At 42.6% G+C, this 18,867-nt stretch overlaps 1 protein-coding gene and 1 pseudogene across 1 annotated transcript in view; both read left to right on the top strand.

Annotated features, from left to right (window-relative positions):
* Positions 1–18,867, top strand: part of gmds (GDP-mannose 4,6-dehydratase) — a 645,529-nt gene that overhangs the window by 565,134 nt on the left and 61,528 nt on the right. The gene's annotated exons all lie outside the window — the stretch shown is intronic.
* On the top strand, positions 13,486–17,554 carry LOC129706418 (U5 small nuclear ribonucleoprotein 40 kDa protein-like; annotated as a pseudogene).

Here is an 18,867-nt window from a genome sequence, read left to right as displayed (position 1 = left end):
CTTCAAATAGCTGTGTGCCATATGGAGTTGCTTGCTTACCTGGATGGTTATTGCTTTTCAGAAGAGTTCTGTCACTAGACTGCGGTGGCATAGATTTGAACTTTATGCGTTTCTCTACATTTACCTCTATTGATGTCCTTTTACCCTTTGTCACTTTGACATAGCATGGGATCTTACTGGAAAATAGCTATGCATAGATTGTTCAAAAATTGGTGTAACAGCTAGTACTCCTGTCAGTTGATGCAACATGAGTATAGAAGTTGGGATGTTATGTTACAGTTGTACAAAACATTGGTGAGGCCACATTTGGAGTACTGTGTTCAGTTTTGGTCACCCTGTTATATGAAAGATGTTGTTAAGATGGTGTAGAGACTATTTATGAGGAAGTTGCCAGGCCTCAAGGGCTTGCGCTACAGAGAAAGGTTGAGCAGGCTAGGACTATATTCCTTGGTGCGCTGGAGGTTGAGGGGTAATCTTACAGAGGTGTATAAGATCATAAGGGGAATGGATATGGTAAATGCACAGAGTCTGTAACTCAGTGTAGGGGAATCAAGAACCAGAGGACATAGACTTAAGGTGATAGGGGAAAGATTTCATAGGTACCCGTGGGACAACCTTTTCAAACGAAGGGTGGTAGGTATATGGAACAACATGTCAGTGGAGGTAGTAGAATAGGATACTATCACAACATTGAAAAGATATAGGCTAATGCAAGCAGATGGCACTAGTGTAGATGGGGTATGTTGGTCGGCATGGGAAGCTTGGGTCGAAGGGTCTGTTTCCATGCTGTATGGCTCTACGATTTCCCTTCAATATGAATTGTGTGACCAAATTTTTTCTTGAACATTTTAATACCTCTCCACTTCACGAGTGGCAAGAAGTGATCTTGGCAGTATGAAACCTCTGTCATTTGCATTTATCTCGGAATCATAATTGTTGATCAGCAATCCATTATGTGTCTTAACTGTTTCCAGTACATCAGAAAGAGCCAAGATATACTCAGGTTATAGAAGGGTAGCTTTTGGCAAAATGAAGCTGACAATTTCTACAATAGAGATTCTGCTGGAGTCATTGACAATCACAAGGAAATGATCACCAGAGTATAGGTCTGCCAAGTCAACATTGATATTAATCCTTTGGATAAATCTGGCATGAAGGCATGTGTTGATGTTTTGTTCAACCAATTTCCTCCTGCAAAGCATCTCAATAATTATTTCGTTTCAGGATTTCTTGCTGGCTTACATGAGCATTGTCTATAGTATGTTTTATTAAAGAGTCATACTGTGTGGAAACATGTCCAACTACACTAGTCCAACCTGCTCACGTTTTGGTCCCTATTCCTCCAAACCTGTCCTCTCCATGGTACACAAAAATGCTGGAGAAACTCAGCGGGTGCAGCAGCATCTATTGAGCGAAGGAGATAGGCAACATTTCGGGCCGAAACCCTTCTTCAGTGACCTATCCATGTACCTGTCTAACTGTTTCTTAAATGTTGGGATAGTCCCAACCTCAACTGCCTCCTCCATACACCCACGACAGCTTGTTCCATACACCCATCACCCTTTGTGTGAAAATATTACCCCTCAAATTCCTATTACATTTTTTCCCCTTCACCTTAAACCTATGTCCTCTGGTCCTCAATTCACCTACTCTGGCCAAGAGACGTTGCATCCACCCGATCTATTACTGACTGTTGAATGAAGCACAAGGTACTGTGGATTCAATACAAACTTTATATAAGTCTCACAAAGTATGTTTAGAAATACAATGTGGAAACAGGCCCTTAGCCCCACCAAGTCTGGGTTGATCAGTGATCCCGCACGCTTACACTATCCCACCCAAACTTGGGACAATTTATATTTTACCAAGCCAATTAGCATACAAACCTGTACTTCGTTGGAGTATGCAGCGCCCGGAAAAAAACCCATGCAGGTCACGGGAAGAAGGTACAAACTCCATACAGACAGCACCCATACTCAGGATCGAACCCAGGTCTCTGGCGCTGTAAGGCAGCAACCCTACCACTGCGCTCCTGTGCCACCCTTTGTGTAACACCTCTGAGGGTTATTGCTATATACAGGAACAGAATACCTTGGTTCATTTCAGATGTGATGTCGCTTAGTGTCACTATTTTGTGTAACGCATGCATACTCACACAAAACTAATATACATTTTTATCGGTTTGTACCCACAGGGGTTAGTTGAAACCACTTAGTATGTTGTCTGCACGGGCTTGAAATTCAGTAAGATATCATAATCTCCTAAAATGACATAAATTATCATTTTAACTATTTGGATTTATATGTCATTTGTGATGGAAATATTCCCTTAACCATCAAAGATGTGGGTGTTGTTGTAAGGACATGAATATTGTTGAATGGCTGTCTGTTCTCTCATCACATTGACAGAGCACCTGTCTCAACTGGTACAGTGATTCACAAATCGAGAGCATTCACTCTTATTCATGGATTAGTGCTCTGATGATGCATTGAATAATAACTGTCCACTCAGAATCTTCAGAATTATGTTGCTTCTTGCATTGGGTTCAACACTTGACTGCTGAGTTTTCATGCATTGGGCTTGAAGAACGACTAACCAAGTGGAATGGTTTGGTTTTCCATGCAACATTTGTACTGCTTCCTCTCAGCAGGACATTCTGTCTGACGAGGATAGCTGCTATTTCACTGTTTTGATTTCTGTCCACTTTTGATGATGCTGGCAGTTGTTCGCTCTGTCAGTCAGTTCAGTCCATCTCAAGAAGGGTCCCGACAACCCCTACCAATGTTCTGCAGAAATGCTGCCCGATCTGTTGTCATACTCCAGCACCATGTGTCCTTTTTTTTGGAAACCAGCATCTGCAATTCCTTCTTTCTACAAGTTGTTCTCTGCTGATGGTTTCAAGTGAACAGTTCTTTCTTGGTATTTATTCTCCCTTTTGATCCTGTTCACTCCAAAACTCCAAAACCACTGCATTCCTTCTCTCTCCATCCTTCTCCCACCCAAGTCGCATCAGCTTCTCGTTTTCACCCAGCAAACAGCTAACAATGGTCTGTTTCCTTTATGCTCGGTGTTTCTTTGCATATTTTTCATTCATTGTTCTACATCTCTCTACATCATCGTCTATATCTCCCGTTTCCCTTTCCCGTGACTTTCAGTCTGAAGAAGGGTCTTGACCCGAAACGGCACCCATTCCTTCTCACCAGAGATGCAGCAGCCTGTATTCATTGTTTCATTGAAGTGGCTTTGATTTTCATTTGGTTGCATAGATTTACATCCTTTAATGATCTGCATTTTCAACTCTCGCTCATGATTAGAAAATTCATACTCTGCTTCATGACCTAGTGTGATGGAACGCAATGTTCTGTCACGGTGTGGAGCATGTAGTCAGTACAGCCTTTGCTTCTATGCATTTAGAATTGGTAGGTGGCAATCTGCCAGATATATCTTGTACCACTGTGGTGTAATGGGGCTGCTTTACCTTTTGCACCATCTTATGTTATTAGCCTTTCAAATCTACTTTTCCCAGAGGGCAGAGCCAAAGATGGCTTAGAAACATAGGAACATAGAAAGTAGGTGCAGGAGTAGGCCTTTCAAGTCAGCACCGCCATTCAATATGATTTCAGCTGATCATCCAAAAATCTACACCCGATTCCTGGTTTCTCCCCATAGCCCTTGATTCTGTTAGCCCGAAGAGCTATATCCAACTCTCTCTTGAATACATCCAGTGAATTGGCCTCCACTGCCTTCTGTGGCAGCAAATTCCACAGATTCACAACTGCCAGGGTGAAAAGGTTTTTCCTCATCTCAGTCCTAAATGGCCGACCCCTGGTTCTGGACTCCCCCAACATCGGGAACATTTTTCCTGCATCTGGCCTGTCCAATCCCTTAATAATTTTATATTTTTCTATAAGATCCTTGGATGGCTTGGCATGGCATGAGGCTAGTTAGGCAACGCTGTTGCTATATTAACAGTATGTAAATGCAACTTTGGTGCAAAGAGCATGCTAAGTAATACCACATCTTTTCAAGGATGTTTGATCTGCATAGACTCTGGTTATGTAGATTATGTTAGAATTTGCCAACACCTTAACAGTCTGATTCATTCTGAACACAGATTGAAAAGGTAACAATTAACAGAAAAAGAATGTTCTTGATGTTCAAGATATTGACAATTGCTACTTGTGGTTTTATGATCCACATTGGCAAAATAGTTGTGAATGAGAAATCTTTGATGCATATGATTAATTAAACCTCAAACTTTGAGCGTCTATCAGAGGAGAATTAGGACATCACAGCACTGTTCACCTGCACTGCTTCAGGAAGCGACATTAGGATTGTGGAAGAGGACGAGCATATTTTCACAAGGCCGCACTTCCTCAAAAAAGAATCAGAGCTCGTAACTCTTTGATCTGATCAAGTTAGCACAGCTGTTGGCATTGCTGTAAAATGTGCTTCAAGGGAATTGTGGAGAAAGAGCCTGGAGAAGTGAGTTGTGCCCATTTTTATTTAGTAGAAGCCCAACATGATATGCCTGATATCAAAGCTTTTCACTGTACCTCGATACGTGTGACAATAAACTAAATTCAACATCTTAAAAGGTGAAATTCTTGTCTTGTATGGCCTTCAAGGACAATGTACAGGAGGAGCTAACAGATGGTGGAAGATCTAGTCTCTATCTTGCATGTGCTTTGCTAAAGAATTGACTATCCCCAAATGCCTTATGCTCGGAAAAAAACAGTCCCTTTTAATGGACTGCTCAACCTATTACAATTTTTTTTTAAAACTTTTACAAGGAAAGAAGCTTCATAATTTGCATGATTCATTCGTTGAATGAAAAATAATGGCCTATCTGATTCCAATTAGTGTCATCCTTGCGCCAAAAGACATTTCTGAAAAATATCTGAACATATGTCATTTGATATAATTAAAAGAGATGTAAATGCAGTTTTACTGCCTGAACCTGTTTGACAAGGATTTTCTCACAATGAAAACTTTTCTGATTGACTTTACCTAACAAGCGTTGCAACAGTTTGGAAACGGTGGTGTAATCCCTTCCAGGAATTATCTTTATCCCGTGTTCAGATTTGCTTTGTTCAGGGATTAACCATGTTTCAGCAGTTTTGATGGAAATAGAAGGAATGTGCCAGGCAACAGGAGAGGCTCAGGTAGTCAACACAGGACCCAGATTGTGGGCACTATGAATAGTACAGTAATCCCTAAGTAATCCACCCAAGTATCAGCCTGGATTATGTGCTTTCATACAATTCCTGCTCAATATCTCATCATATAATCTACCATGCTTGTTATTGTAGTAGAATCACAAATGTCATTTCATTGCACGCCAAATTAAAATGAAATAGTCTTTTTAGGTTTACATAAGATAACAACCTTGGTTCTGTTGTAGCATTTGAACCTGGGTGTCTGATGGTTCTGGGTTTCGATCCCCACCCCAAAGATGCGGGCACAAAATCTAAATTAGGGCAGGACTATACCATAGGAGATGGTTACATTTGGATCAGCAATTGAAATGCCTTCTTCAGGGCATTTGATAGATACAACTGCATTATTGATGGCAACCCAGGTAGACTGGTTAGTCGATATGTGTCCTTGTTCTGGGTACAGGTGTGTATTTTCCCCGAAACCGCTATTATGACTACACATCAAAAGTGTCTACTGGTGATTGACAATGAAAAAATGTGGCTCTACTTATGATCACTATTCAGCATATTTCTAAAGCATTATTTTACACAGTTTATCACTAGTGCTTTTGTAACCTCTGCCACTGCAAATATTCTATATGAAAACCTTGATTTCTTCTTTCCCTTTATAAAAAAGGGGAAAGCATAGCCACACATGCTTGGCCATGTTGGTCCAGATATTACGACTAATCAGTGGTTGTAATCATTAGTCTAGTAACATCTAAAATCAACCTCTGAGCTCAGTAATGCAAGATCACTCCTTGGGGTCCCATGAAACTGCAGACTGCTTCTGGCCATTTCATAACAAAATATTACAAATCTAAATGTTAATCTGTATCTCAGTAAACACAGTTATGTACATAGTTCTGCTTGAGAGCTGCGTGAGCTGGTTAAACATCTTTCAATAAAGATTTTAGTTGTTTGAGTCAGTAATACTCTGCGGAGTGTTGTCCCATTAGCTCCTTTTTATAGCGCTCAACCTTTTGCCAGGTTTCATTATAATGAGTAACACCCAACTCATTCAGAATATAACAAGCTGTCAAATACATAACTAAGCAAGCCACAGAGAATGCATATTTTTGCAAGTAGTACATTAGGGGCCTTCTTTAGCCTGTTATAAAGCCAGCCATTGCGGCAAGATTTACTGAGTTTGTAATGAAAATATTTTCAGGCCACAGATGGCTTTCTAATACAGAAGGGGGTTGCTACTGGACCAAAATAGGACAGAACAGTTTTATAGTTTGCACAGACCCCAACGGAGAATTGATCTTTTAAATTCAGTAGGTGTTAGAAATCTTGTGAATAATACTGGAAAATGCTGCCGTATAAGAATGGGCAAATTGAAAATCTGGATAGGTATTTTCCAGCAATCTCTTTTACTTAAGAATTGCAGCAACTACCCTGTTCTGCATCTTCTAGTGCCAGCTTCATTTGTTTTCCTTCAGTTTCTTTGTTGATCTCCATCTATTTACAGCTTTAAATGTCAGGTGATCTGTGATGAACAAGCCGTTGGCATTTAGTCTCCGGCGTTACTATCTCTATTTGTATGTCTTGGACTCCACCCTGTCAAAAATATTCCTTTTGTTCTCTTCAAACCCCACCGCTTCTCTTCAAATTGAAACATGTTTGGTTTCCAACTTTTCCTGTTCTGATCACATCGCCTCAACCTGACCTCTGTTTCTATCCACACAGATGCTGCCTGATTGCTGGCTTTCCCGAGCATTTTCTACTCTGCAGATTAGCATCTGCAGTCTGTTGCTTTTAGATCGAGCTTTTATATCCCAAGTGATATATTTTAAGTGTCGCCCATTCAGGATTGATTTTACAGAATTGCTAATCCATAGTTTTGTTACATCAAGATAACTGAGTAGGTGAATCAAGGACCAGAGGACATAGGTTTAATGTGAAGTGGAAAGGATTTAATAGGAACCTTTTCACACAAAGGGTGGTGGGTGTATGGAACAAGCTGCCAGAGGAGGTAGTTGAGGCTGGCATTATCCCAACATTTAAGAAACAGTTAGACAGGTACATGGTTAGGACAGGTTTGGAGGGATATGGACCAAATGCAGGCAGGTGGGACTAGTGTAGCTGGGACATGTGGCCTGGTGTGGGCAAGTTGGGCCGAAGGGCCTGTTTTCACACAGTATCACTCTATGACTAACTATTCCAATGTGTCACTTATACTATTCTCCATAAACATGAGGTAAAAACAAACCACAGAGGTCATGTCTTTCTTGCACTGAACCATTCACCCTTTCTCCTATGATTTATAAACAATGAAACTCTTTACTTGCTGCAGCTTTACAGGCATATTAATGCAACAGCACATCGGATAAATCAAAAATCAGCAATAATACAATAAATGATCGGTTAATACTAGGTAACCAGACCATAATAGTGAAAGCTGAAGTATGAAGTGCAACCTTAAACAAAGTCCATAGTGGTTCTGTGCTGAGGTAGGGTTGTCATTAGGGTTGTGCAATGGGGGTTAAAGATCCTGCTGGCAATATTGAGGAGGCTCCAGGGTGGATCTAGTGAAGAGTGTTCTACGTGAACCATTAACTGTTTCTCTCTCCACAGGTGCTGACTGATCTGATGAATGTTTGCACCACTATCTGTTTTTATTTCTGTATAACCTATTCTCTGTCAGATAGCTGTCAACTTACCCTGATACTCCTGCTGCCCACTAATTTGCTAGTGGTAATTTACGCTGGCCAATTCACCTACCAGGACTGGGCATTGTGTTTTTTTTTAATATTTTCCAATGGTGAGGAGGGGTTTTAGACTCTTGATGTCAACTCTGTTTCTCTCTCCCCACTGATACTACCTGTCCTGCTGAGCATTTCCAGTGTTGCCTATTCTTGTTCAGTATTATTAAACTATCATTGGCCCAACACCAAGCGCTTCGGAATCTCATGAACCAGCTTCTCCCTTCGTCTTTGGCCCCCTTCAGTCATGGCTGACCATGGGTGTCTCCAGGGTGTTATTCCCTACATGGAGGACGCCTGTGCGTGACTTTGTTTAACATTAGCACATGACTTCAGAATTAAGGGACAGAAGTTTAGGGGTAATATGAGGGGGAACTTCTTTACTCAGAGAGTGGTAGCTGTGTGGAATGAGCTTCCAGTGGAAGTGGTGGAGGCAGGTTCATTGGTATCATTTTTAAAATAAATTGGATAGGCATATGGATGAGAAGGGAATGGAGGGTTATGGTATGAGTGCAGGCAGGTGGGACTAAGGGGAAAAAAAGTTGTTCGGCGCGGACTTGTAGGGCCGAGATGGCCTGTTTCCGTGCTGTAATTGTTATATGGTTGTTATATGGTTAACGTAGGGAGACTGGTGCACACACAGCCACCCCACGACAGATCTGGGACAGGATCCAGTGGCATAGAGTCTAAGGTGACCGGAGACCCTTTGCTGCTGCAGCCTTCATCCGCCTTTCCAGCCGTTGTGACGCTCCACTAAGGTCAACCATCATCCTCGGCCTGTTCCAGCGTTGAGGTCTTGGTTGGATTGCTCTTTGTCAGAGACCTCCCCCTCGATCTTACCGCCATGGGTGGCCCTACCAGGAGCATAGCTCCAGACGGCATTGTTTCTCCCAGCACCACTTTAAATGAGCATTTTATGAGAAATAATGTCATCAATTGTATGCCCAATAAAGAAACTGACTAGTCTGTGTGCGCAAAATTTGTCACAGAAAATGCTGGAACGCAGGGGAATAACTCGGAAACCATTGTAATTGTGTTCCATTCCAGGAAATGTTGATTTTTATACGCCTGCCACTGAAAAAACAAGCGTTAAGCGATCAAGTTAGTAGCCAGTATGTTCTGGTCCCAATCCAGCTTGTTCCATATTATTATCGCCAATGAACACTGCTCCACATCATTACTTCAGCAGTTACATCCATTGTTGGTGAATTTCGAAATCTTCTTAAATCTACATATCGAAGAAAATGCATTCGTTAATATGGCTTTAGAATTTAAAAATTTCCAAACATTAAAAAAAAAAATAGAAGCCATTTGTTAGCATTAAGAATTTATCAAGAATTTTATAAAGCAATCTACATGTGTTGGAAACAATGCACGAGATTTTGGCTCCACACAAAATCACATTAGCAAATTGATTGATGATCTTTATTTATCAAACAGTCTTGACTAAAAGCACTTAACCAATAACTGACAAAAGTATCTTCAGGTTCTAACAATGTGTGGTTCAGTCATAATAAGGAGACCAGGCCTGGACAAGTGACATGTGAAAATGAATCATATATTTTTCTTGTGTCTCATATTTCTTGAGGGATTACCAGGTCTGATGTTAGATAATGATTGTAGTATCAGTGACATTCTGCCCTGCTGAATGTACAAATTTGCTACAGATACAAAACGACCTTTAAGTTTTCCATTCTGACAGTTGAAGTGATATTTAAGTTTGAATTGGGTAAATGGCACAGACTAAGCAATTTGGCAGAGCCAGTCTATGATAAGGAAGGGCCCTGGCCCAAAAGGTCACCTATCCATGTTCTCCACAAATTCTGCCTGACCTGCTGAGTTCCTCCAGCATTTTATGTCTTATGCTTTCCCATCAGAACTGCCCCCTCCATCGACTCTTTTAAGTTAAGACTAAAGACTTATCTATACTCCCAAGCCTTTCCTAACGTCATCTGAGTGAGGGCTACATGTATATATGTATGTAGCTTGTTTTGTTGTGCTATTCTTATAACAAATATAAAGCACTTTGGCCAACGAGAGTTGTTTTTTAAATGTGCTATATAAATAAATGTGACTTGACTTGACTTATGCTGGCTTATATGCTCTATCCAAATTTCCTTTAGTCTTTCCTCATCTTCTTTATGCTGTATCTAGCCCCCCTTTAAATTTCTATCCATCCCTTACACATTCATTTCAACCAATCCCTCTGTTAGTGAGTTCCACATTTCCACCACCTTTGGAGTGATGAACTTTCTTGTGAATTCCCCATTTGATTACTTGGTGACTGCTCTACTAATATGGCTTTTAGTTAAGCTCGTACTGACAACAGGAAACATTCTCTCTGTATCCATTCTCCATCAAAATAACTTCACAATTTAAAAATAAATGATAATAGGTTTGTTCTCATACCACATTGCTCAAGAGAAAGGAAACCAGGTCTGTCTATCCTTTCCTGATGTGTAAGCCTCACATTTCTGTTGTATACAGATTCTATTTAGTGACACTTTTCCCTTTTAAATGCAGCAATCATAATTGTTTGTATTACTCTTAAGTGTGGTCTATGCAGGTTTGCTGTAACTTCCCTACATCTTATATCTACTGTGACAGAAAAAAAGGGTTACTGTGCATTTTCACTGCCTTGCTAACTGCAGTTCAGCATTCGATGACAGATATATATGAACTCCAAGATCTCTAGTTCCTCTTCTTTTTCTTAGCCATTCCCTTGGATTAGAGCAGGGTGGGCGGCATCTCGGGAGAAAAGAAAAGGGTGATATTTCGGATCGAGACCCTTCTTCAGGCTGAAAGTCACTGAAAAGAGAAACGAGAAATATAGATGAAGATGTAGAGAGTTATAGAACAAATGAATGAAAGATATGCAAAAAAGTAACAATGATAAAGGAAACGGGTCATTGTTACCTGTAGCTAAGAGAGAATGGAAGCTGGTGTGACTTGGCTAGGGAGGGATGGAGAGAGAGGGAATGCCAGGGTTACTTGAAGTTAGAGAAATCAATATTCATACCACTCGGCGGCAAGTTACCCAAGCGAAATATGAGATGCTGTTCTTCCAATTTATATTTAGCCTCACTCTGACAATGGAGGAGACTTAGGACAGAAAGGTCGGTGTGGGAATGGGAAGGAGAATTAAAGTGTTTATCAACCGGGAGATCAGGTGAGTCCAGGTGGACTGAACAAAGGTGTTCAGCGAAACGATCACCCAGTCTATGTTTGGTCTGGCCGATATATAAGAGTTCACATCTTAAACAATGGATAGAGTAGATTTGGTTGAAGGAGGTGCAAGTGAACCTCTGCCTAACCTGAAAGGACTGTTGGGGTCCTTGGACAGAGTTGACGGAGAAGGTTTAGGGGCAAGTGTTGCATCTCCTGCAGTTTCTGGCGAAGGTACTTGGGGTTGTTTGGGTGGGAAGGGATGTGTTAACCAGGGAGTAGCAGAGGGAACGGTCTCTGTGGAAAGCGGATTGTTCCACTGAACACCTTTGCTCAGTCCGCCTGCACCTACCTTATCTCCCGGTTGCTAAACACTTTAATTCTCTTTCCCATTCCCACACCAACCTTTCTGTCCTAGGTCTCCTCCATTGTAAGAGTGAGGCTAAATGCAAATTGGAGGAACAGCATCTCATATTTCGCTTGGGCATCTTACAGCCCAGTGGTATGAATATTGATTCCTCTAACTTCAAGCAACCCCATGCATTCCCTCACTCTCCATCCCTCCCCCACCCAAGTCACACCAGCTTTCATTCTCTCCATGCTACAGCTAACAATGGCCTGCTTCCTTTATCATTGTTACTTTGCATACCTTTCATTCATTGTTCTATATCTGTCCACATCATCTTCTATATCTCTTAAACATAGAAACATAGAAACATAGAAATTAGGTGCAGGAGTAGGCCATTCGGCCCTTCGAGCCTGCACCGCCATTCAATATGATCATGGCTGATCATCCAACTCAGTATCCCGTACCTGCCTTCTCTCCATACCCCCTGATCCCCTTAGCCACAAGGGCCACATCTAACTCCCTCTTAAATATAGCCAATGAACTGGCCTCAACTACCCTCTGTGGCAGAGAATTCCAGAGATTCACCACTCTCTTTGTGAAAAAAGTTCTTCTCATCTCGGTTTTAAAGGATTTCCCCCTTATCCTTAAGCTGTGACCCCTTGTCCTGGACTTCCCCAACATCGGGAACAATCTTCCTGCATCTAGCCTGTCCAACCCCTTAAGAATTTTGTACGTTTCTATAAGATCCCCTCTCAATCTTCTAAATTCTAGAGAGTATAAACCAAGTCTATCCAGTCTTTCTTCATAAGACAGTCCTGACATCCCAGGAATCAGTCTGGTGAACCGTCTCTGCACTCCCTCTATGGCAATAATGTCCTTCCTCAGATTTGGAGACCAAATCTGAGGAAGGTTGAAATCTGAAGAAAATCTGAGAAATCTTGTTTCCCTTTCCCCTGACTAGTCTAAAGAAGGGGCTCGACATCACCCATTCCTTCTCTCCAGAGATGCTGCCTGTCCCATTGAGTTACTCCAGTTTTTTGTGTCTATAAATAATGTGGGGTTTTTTTCTGTCATCACAGAAAAAGAGAGATTATATTCATGTACAGAATTCCTCTGACAATTGGATGATTTTTTAAAACATTTCTTCATTGTCATATTGACATTCTTCCAGAATTTTTTGCATTCACTGCCTTAAATTATACCCAGTTTCAGATTAGGTTTTGGAACATTTAAATGTCATAAAAAACTGAAATAAGATGTTATCCTAATATGTCTTTTTGCCAGTGATTCATTTCCTCCTTCCCTCTTCCTGCTACGTACATCTGTAAATCAATGTATGCCAAATAAAACGCTTTGTCCACTGTGTGTGCTTATATATGTATAGATATCTACTTATAGTAAACCCTTACATTACATTTCACTCGCATGTTGTTGAACCACAGACTGAAACTGGCTGGATTTGACACAAAATAACAGTAATAGTCCCATTTACTGCCATAAATTCCTATTTTTTGTTTAAAACGACCATACGATTCATTACTTTAGTTGCCTGGTTGTAGGGACTCATTAAGATGGTTTCTCATGACCATTTTTATTGCCATGCATTTGACCAGTTTTGCCAATGAAAATCCCTGGTGACTCGTTAATCATTGCTTTGTTCTTTTCAATAACTTCTCCATCAAATCGATAATATCATTCCGACAGTCAGCCATTCCCAGGCGCAGACAAACACCAGTGCAGTAAGACCAACTGAATCTCAAATCCAGTCCAGATTAAATGTCGGCTCTGAATTCCAGGCCATATTTTTATTCCGCCTCATTTTTGCTCTCGACCTTGCTTTTATGCCCTTTGCCCTATTTCTTCCACTAGCTCGTTTCCAGTCTTAATATTTTTTTATATGTCCTCTCAAGCCTTCCCCTTCATTCTGCTAATTCCTACCCTTAAACCATCATTGCGGTGCAACTTTCTTGTTGCCTTAAAATACGTGAACGTTCCTTGGATAAGTCCACAGTATCTCTTTGTATTATCGAAAGTGCCTATCAGTGCACTTGTGGCCAGTCAATTATAAGCACCAACTGCAGCTACCAGTCTCCTAACTCATTGATTCTCATGGTGTACCAGCTGAGGAGTAGCTTTATTAACATCTATCCCATCCAGTCTCCCAATCCCAAGGCAGCCACTATCCAAATGTCGCACCTCAAGCTACTTACATTAAGTATCCGAAAATGTTTCATTCTGAATGTCCCTATTCTCGCCACAAATATGTTTATGATGACACCTCTACAAAAGTGTCTGGACGGGAATGGGCACACCATGAAAATACTTAACCCCATTTTGCACTTAAAGTCACTGGATGCACTGTTCCAGCCCTACACTGGGTCTCTCTGAGAGCTAGGAATGTGGAACTTCCCAACGTGGGCAGTCCCTAGCCCACAAAGGAAAGCAGTGTCTGGCTCTGGCAAGACTAAACAGAAATTCCAGTGCAAGGCTGGGACCCTCTGTGGCTTGATCCCAGCCTGAATTCCCACCCTTCTGGTGCGCTCCTACCTAAGCTACGGTGCAAGAATGTCAAAAAGGCTGCAGATTTCCTACCCCATAAAGTTTAAATGAATGTTTCCATTCATTTGCGCAAACCTCCAGTCGGTAATGAAAACATTTCATGGTATTCTAAATGAGTATTTTGCCATCATTAAGACAATAGTGTTAAGGACGGATCTTCCAAACCCTTAGATCCACAAATATCACTCAGGATATGGCATCAAATGCGAAATAAATATAAATAGGACTAATGTTCTTGAGCTCGAGTCTCATGAGACGTCAGTTCAGAACACCCTAGTTGTATGAGAATACTCTTGAAACTAGAGCCATTTCTGAGACAGAGTGGAGAGAGCTCCAGTACATTTGGCACTTTTGATGTCTGGAATATGAAGATATTACCACTCCCTGACCATGCCAATGCTCGTCTGGATTAAATCAGATAAAAAACTTTCATTAACATCTGAACAGTCAAAAATATAGCACAAACAATAAAATCATAGATTAACTTTCAATAGCTGTTATATTTTAAGAATCTGCATGTCAGACATTAATTGTAGAGTAGAGGCATCTAGGAGTGCAGGTGCATGGTTCCTTGAAGGTGGGGTCGCAGGTAGAACGGGTGCTCCAAAATGCTTTTGGCACATTGGCCTTCATCAGCCAAAGTACTGAGTATAAATGCCCTGAGGTCAGAAGTCTATCACCTACGATTCTCCCAATTTTGTTAGCCCTTGCTGTCTCCTCCCCTTCCTATCTCTCCCTCAGCCCTCGGTCTGCTCCTCCCCCTTTTTCCTTTCTTCTCGCCCCCCCCCACCCCCCATCAGTCTGAAAAAGGGTTTCGGCCCGAAACGTTGCCTATTTCCTTCGCTCCATAGATGCTGCTGCACCCGCTGAGTTTCTCCAGCATTTTTGTGTACCTTCGATCTTCCAGCATCTGCAGTTCCTTCTTGAACAGATTTATGAGGATGTTGCCATTGCTAGAGGGTCTGAGCTATGGGGAGAGGTTTAGTAAGCTGGGACTATTCCTTGGAGCGCAGGAGGATAAGGGGTGATCTTATAGATGTGTATAAAATCATGAGAGGAATAGATTGGGTAGATGCACAGAGTCTCTTGCCCAAAGTAGGAAAATCGAGGACCAGAGAACATAGGTTTAAGGTGAAGGACAAAAGATTTAATAGGAATCTGAGGGTGGATGTGAGACGAGAATTTTGCCCAGACAGTCTGTGACCCATAGCGCTGTGGCCGGTAGGGCTTTGTTGCAATCCCCACGCACTAAGCTGACAATGCTGTTTAATTCTATGTGCGCCAAACCGTTCTGTGTATTACCTTTACCCAAGGTCTTCATTGCTGTGTGTATTGCTTTAGGAGCCAGTTTGCAACTGATCGCACTTTGAAGGGGGGGGGGGGGGGGTATCTGATGCATTTGCCTGCCAATGACTGCAGTTTAAATTTGTGAGCAGCGGGGCATCGCGACGCGTTGTGGCGTATGCAGTGACGTGCGGTATCGCGCGGTGCTTCCCTATCGCCCCAGGATTTTGTAATGTTCAATGTGACGTATCCCTTGCGCACGCTGACGTACTGATGGCGTACGTGTATGGCGTACGTGTAGCACGTGGTGGGGCATGGTTACGCACGGTGACGCACAAACATTGCCTATGCTAATTTATTATGTGTCACCGTGCGTCAACGTCCGTAACCATGCGTCACCGTGTACGCCCGTTGGCGCGTCATTTGAGCGCCGCACCACGTGATCACCCGGGTACAAAACGCGCCGAGTTTTGAACATTTTTCACTGGGAAAATCCTTGCCACGGAGATCGGACTAAAATAACAGTACAGTACGAATGACATCACAATGGCTCCCAAAAGAAGCAAGGCCCTCAAGACCAAAGCGCGCGACTGTCGTACCGCTAGACGATTTTCGCGCGACAGTCACTGCCGGCCTGTTGCGTAAATGACGCGCAAATGACACCTAAGTGGGACAGGCCCTTAACCGCCAGTTATTTCAACACCCGATTTCTTACCTGTATAAAGGCAGGCGCCAGTAAGCCAGAAGGTAGTTCAGGTTTATGTACGAGAGTGGTTCACCGACGGGCTGAGTTGTGATCAGCGTCGCGGTTGGAGGCAGAGAAAGAGAAAAATAGAAACATAGAAAATAGGTGCAGGCGTAGGCCATTCGCCCATTCGAGCCTGCACCGCCATTCAACATGATCATGGCTGATCATCCAACTCAGTATCCCGTACCTGCCTTCTCTCCATACCCCCTGATCCCTTTAGCCACAAGGGCCACATCTTAAATATAGCCAATGAACTGGCCTCAACTACCTCTGTGGCAGAGAATTCCACAGATTCACCACTCTCTGTGTGAAAAATGTTTTTCTCATCTCGGTCCTAAAGGATTTCCCCCTTATCCTTAAGCTGTGACCCCTTGTCTTGGACTTCCCCAACATCGGGAACAATCTTCCTGCATCTAGCCTGTCCAACCCCTTAAGAATTTTGTAAGTTTCTATAAGATCCCCCCTCAATCTCCTAAATTCTAGCGAGTACAAGCCGAGTCTATCCAGTCTTTCTGGATAAGCGAGAGAGAGGGATGCTGCTGTAAAACTGGACCCCAGGCAGACCAAGACAAGTATTAGTTTTGTCATCTCTTGCCAATAAAACTGATTTGCAACTAAACAGACGAGTGATCCTTTTCCTGTTCTACCAGTCAGATCCTTGAACCTGTTCCCTTGCAACATTTCGCGTAGTCGGCTGGTTCTGACAAATAGAATAGAAAATGTTTGGTAAAAAGGAATAGCAAACGAGATGGCACCAGTGCAAGCCAAGCACCCCCGCATCAAGCTGCTGCCCTCGGTGCAGGGGAGCCCGCTGCAGGCCGTGCTGCAGGCAGGACCAAGAACCTCGAATCTTCAAGCTCCTCTAATGCTTTTAACGGGACACGAAGGAGAAGTTTATTGTTGTAAATTTCACCTGAATGGATCAACACTGGCATCTGCAGGATTTGATCGACTCGTATTGTTTTGGAATGTATATGGCGACTGCGATAATTATGCTACATTGAAAGGTCACAGTGAAGCGGTGATGGAATTGCATTATAACACAGATGGCAGCATGCTTTTTCCAGTATCAACAGACAAAACTGTAGCCGTGTGGACATAGTGAGCTCGGAGCGGTCAGTGTGATGGTGTGGACACAGTGAGCTCGGAGTGATCAGTGTGTGGACACAGTGAGCTTGGAGTGGTCAGTGTGATGTGACAATGTGGCCACACTGAGCTCGGAGTGGACAGTGTGACAGTGTGGACACAGTGAGCTCGGAGTCCCCAACGAGGACCACAGTTGGTCTGTACAGGAAGCAACATTCGGGAGAAGGCTGCAATCCGTACGTTTCAAAACACGTGCCAAGTACTCGCAGCAACGTTTAACGACACAAGCGATCAGATTTTCCATGGTGATATTTATGACGACATTAGGGTTTGGGACCTCCAATAAAACAAGTTAATCTATACCATGCGTGGTCATACAGGCTCGGTGACAGGTTTGACCCTGAGTGGGGTAATGGAGAACATCACCAACCTCGCTGACCACATAGGGAGGATTTGAAGGGTCGTAGAACAGTACCACGTCTACAACATCCCGGGAGGATGGTGGCCTTTCAGGATGCTTGGAGGCTGGTTGACAACATTGGTGCACTGGGGACTGACCTTTGGGACAATCTTATTGGCCATAATATTACTGTGATGTATGTGCGGACTGGCATCACGACAGTGTGGACGTTACTACTGCCTGTGGGCCGGATGTAACGAGGTGAAGCGAGGGGGGGGGGGGCTTGCTCGAATTTGGGATCAGCACTATTGGCCATGACTAACCGCCAGTTATTTCAAAACTCGATTTCTTACCTGTATAAAGGCAGGCGCCAGTAAGCCAGAAAGTAGTTCAAGTTCATGTACGAGAGGGGTTCTCCGATGGGCTGAGTTGCGATCAGCCCCGCGAACGGAGGCAGAGAGAGAGAGAGAGAGAGAGAGAGAGAGGTGTGCTGTAAAACTGGTCCCCGCACATACCAAGACAATTATGTTTGTCCTCTCTTGCCAATAAAGCTGATTTGCAACCAAACAGATGAGTGAGCCTTTTTCTGTTCTACTCGTCAGATCCTTGAACCTGTTGCCTTGTAACATGTGTATGGAACAAGCTGCCAGCGAAGGTAGATGAGGCACGGACTATCCCGACATTTAACAAACAGTTGGATAAATACATGGAAAGGACAGGTTTGGAGGGCGATGGACCAAATGCGGGCAGGTGTAGCTGGGACCAGTGTGGGCAAGTTGGCCAGTGTGGGCAAATTGGGTCGAAGGGCCTGCTTCCACAATGTGCCACTCCAAAATGTGCCTTTAAGACTCTAAAATATCTGTGCACATTTTCTGCAAGGTGTGTTCCACATCTCAACCATCTAGTCACAAGGGGTTCCAAGTGGTAGCCTAATCATGAGATGGAAAATTGAAGTAGAATGGTTGGAATGGAATACTGGATTTATTTTGCCTCATGTGTGCCTATTTAGTCCAAGAAATAGCTACTTCGAAAACATTTGTATTCTTCACTATCGTGAAGGAACAGTGTTTAACAAAATTGGGTTAAGGCAGAAAAAATTCCCATACAGTTAGTTTTAGTTTGCCTATCGGAATAGCCCCTGTACTTTTGCAAAAATGCATACAAATGATAAGCAAGCAGTTGGGCATTTTTAATAATATAACCAGCCATATTAGTGTTTACTAAGACCATATAAAATTTGGAACACACACTTGTTTGGCTAATATTTTATTTGCTAATATTTTGCATAAAATAATGTGAATAGAATATCATTGAATATCTCAGCATTTGTCACTATCCCAACATTTGCTGATTATCTACACTGTTTCTAA

This window comes from Leucoraja erinacea, chromosome 2 (assembly GCF_028641065.1).
Source record: "Leucoraja erinacea ecotype New England chromosome 2, Leri_hhj_1, whole genome shotgun sequence".
Lineage (NCBI taxonomy): Eukaryota > Metazoa > Chordata > Chondrichthyes > Rajiformes > Rajidae > Leucoraja > Leucoraja erinaceus.
The sequence above is the reverse complement of the archived record's forward strand: the minus strand, read 5'-3'. Positions and strand labels throughout refer to the sequence as shown.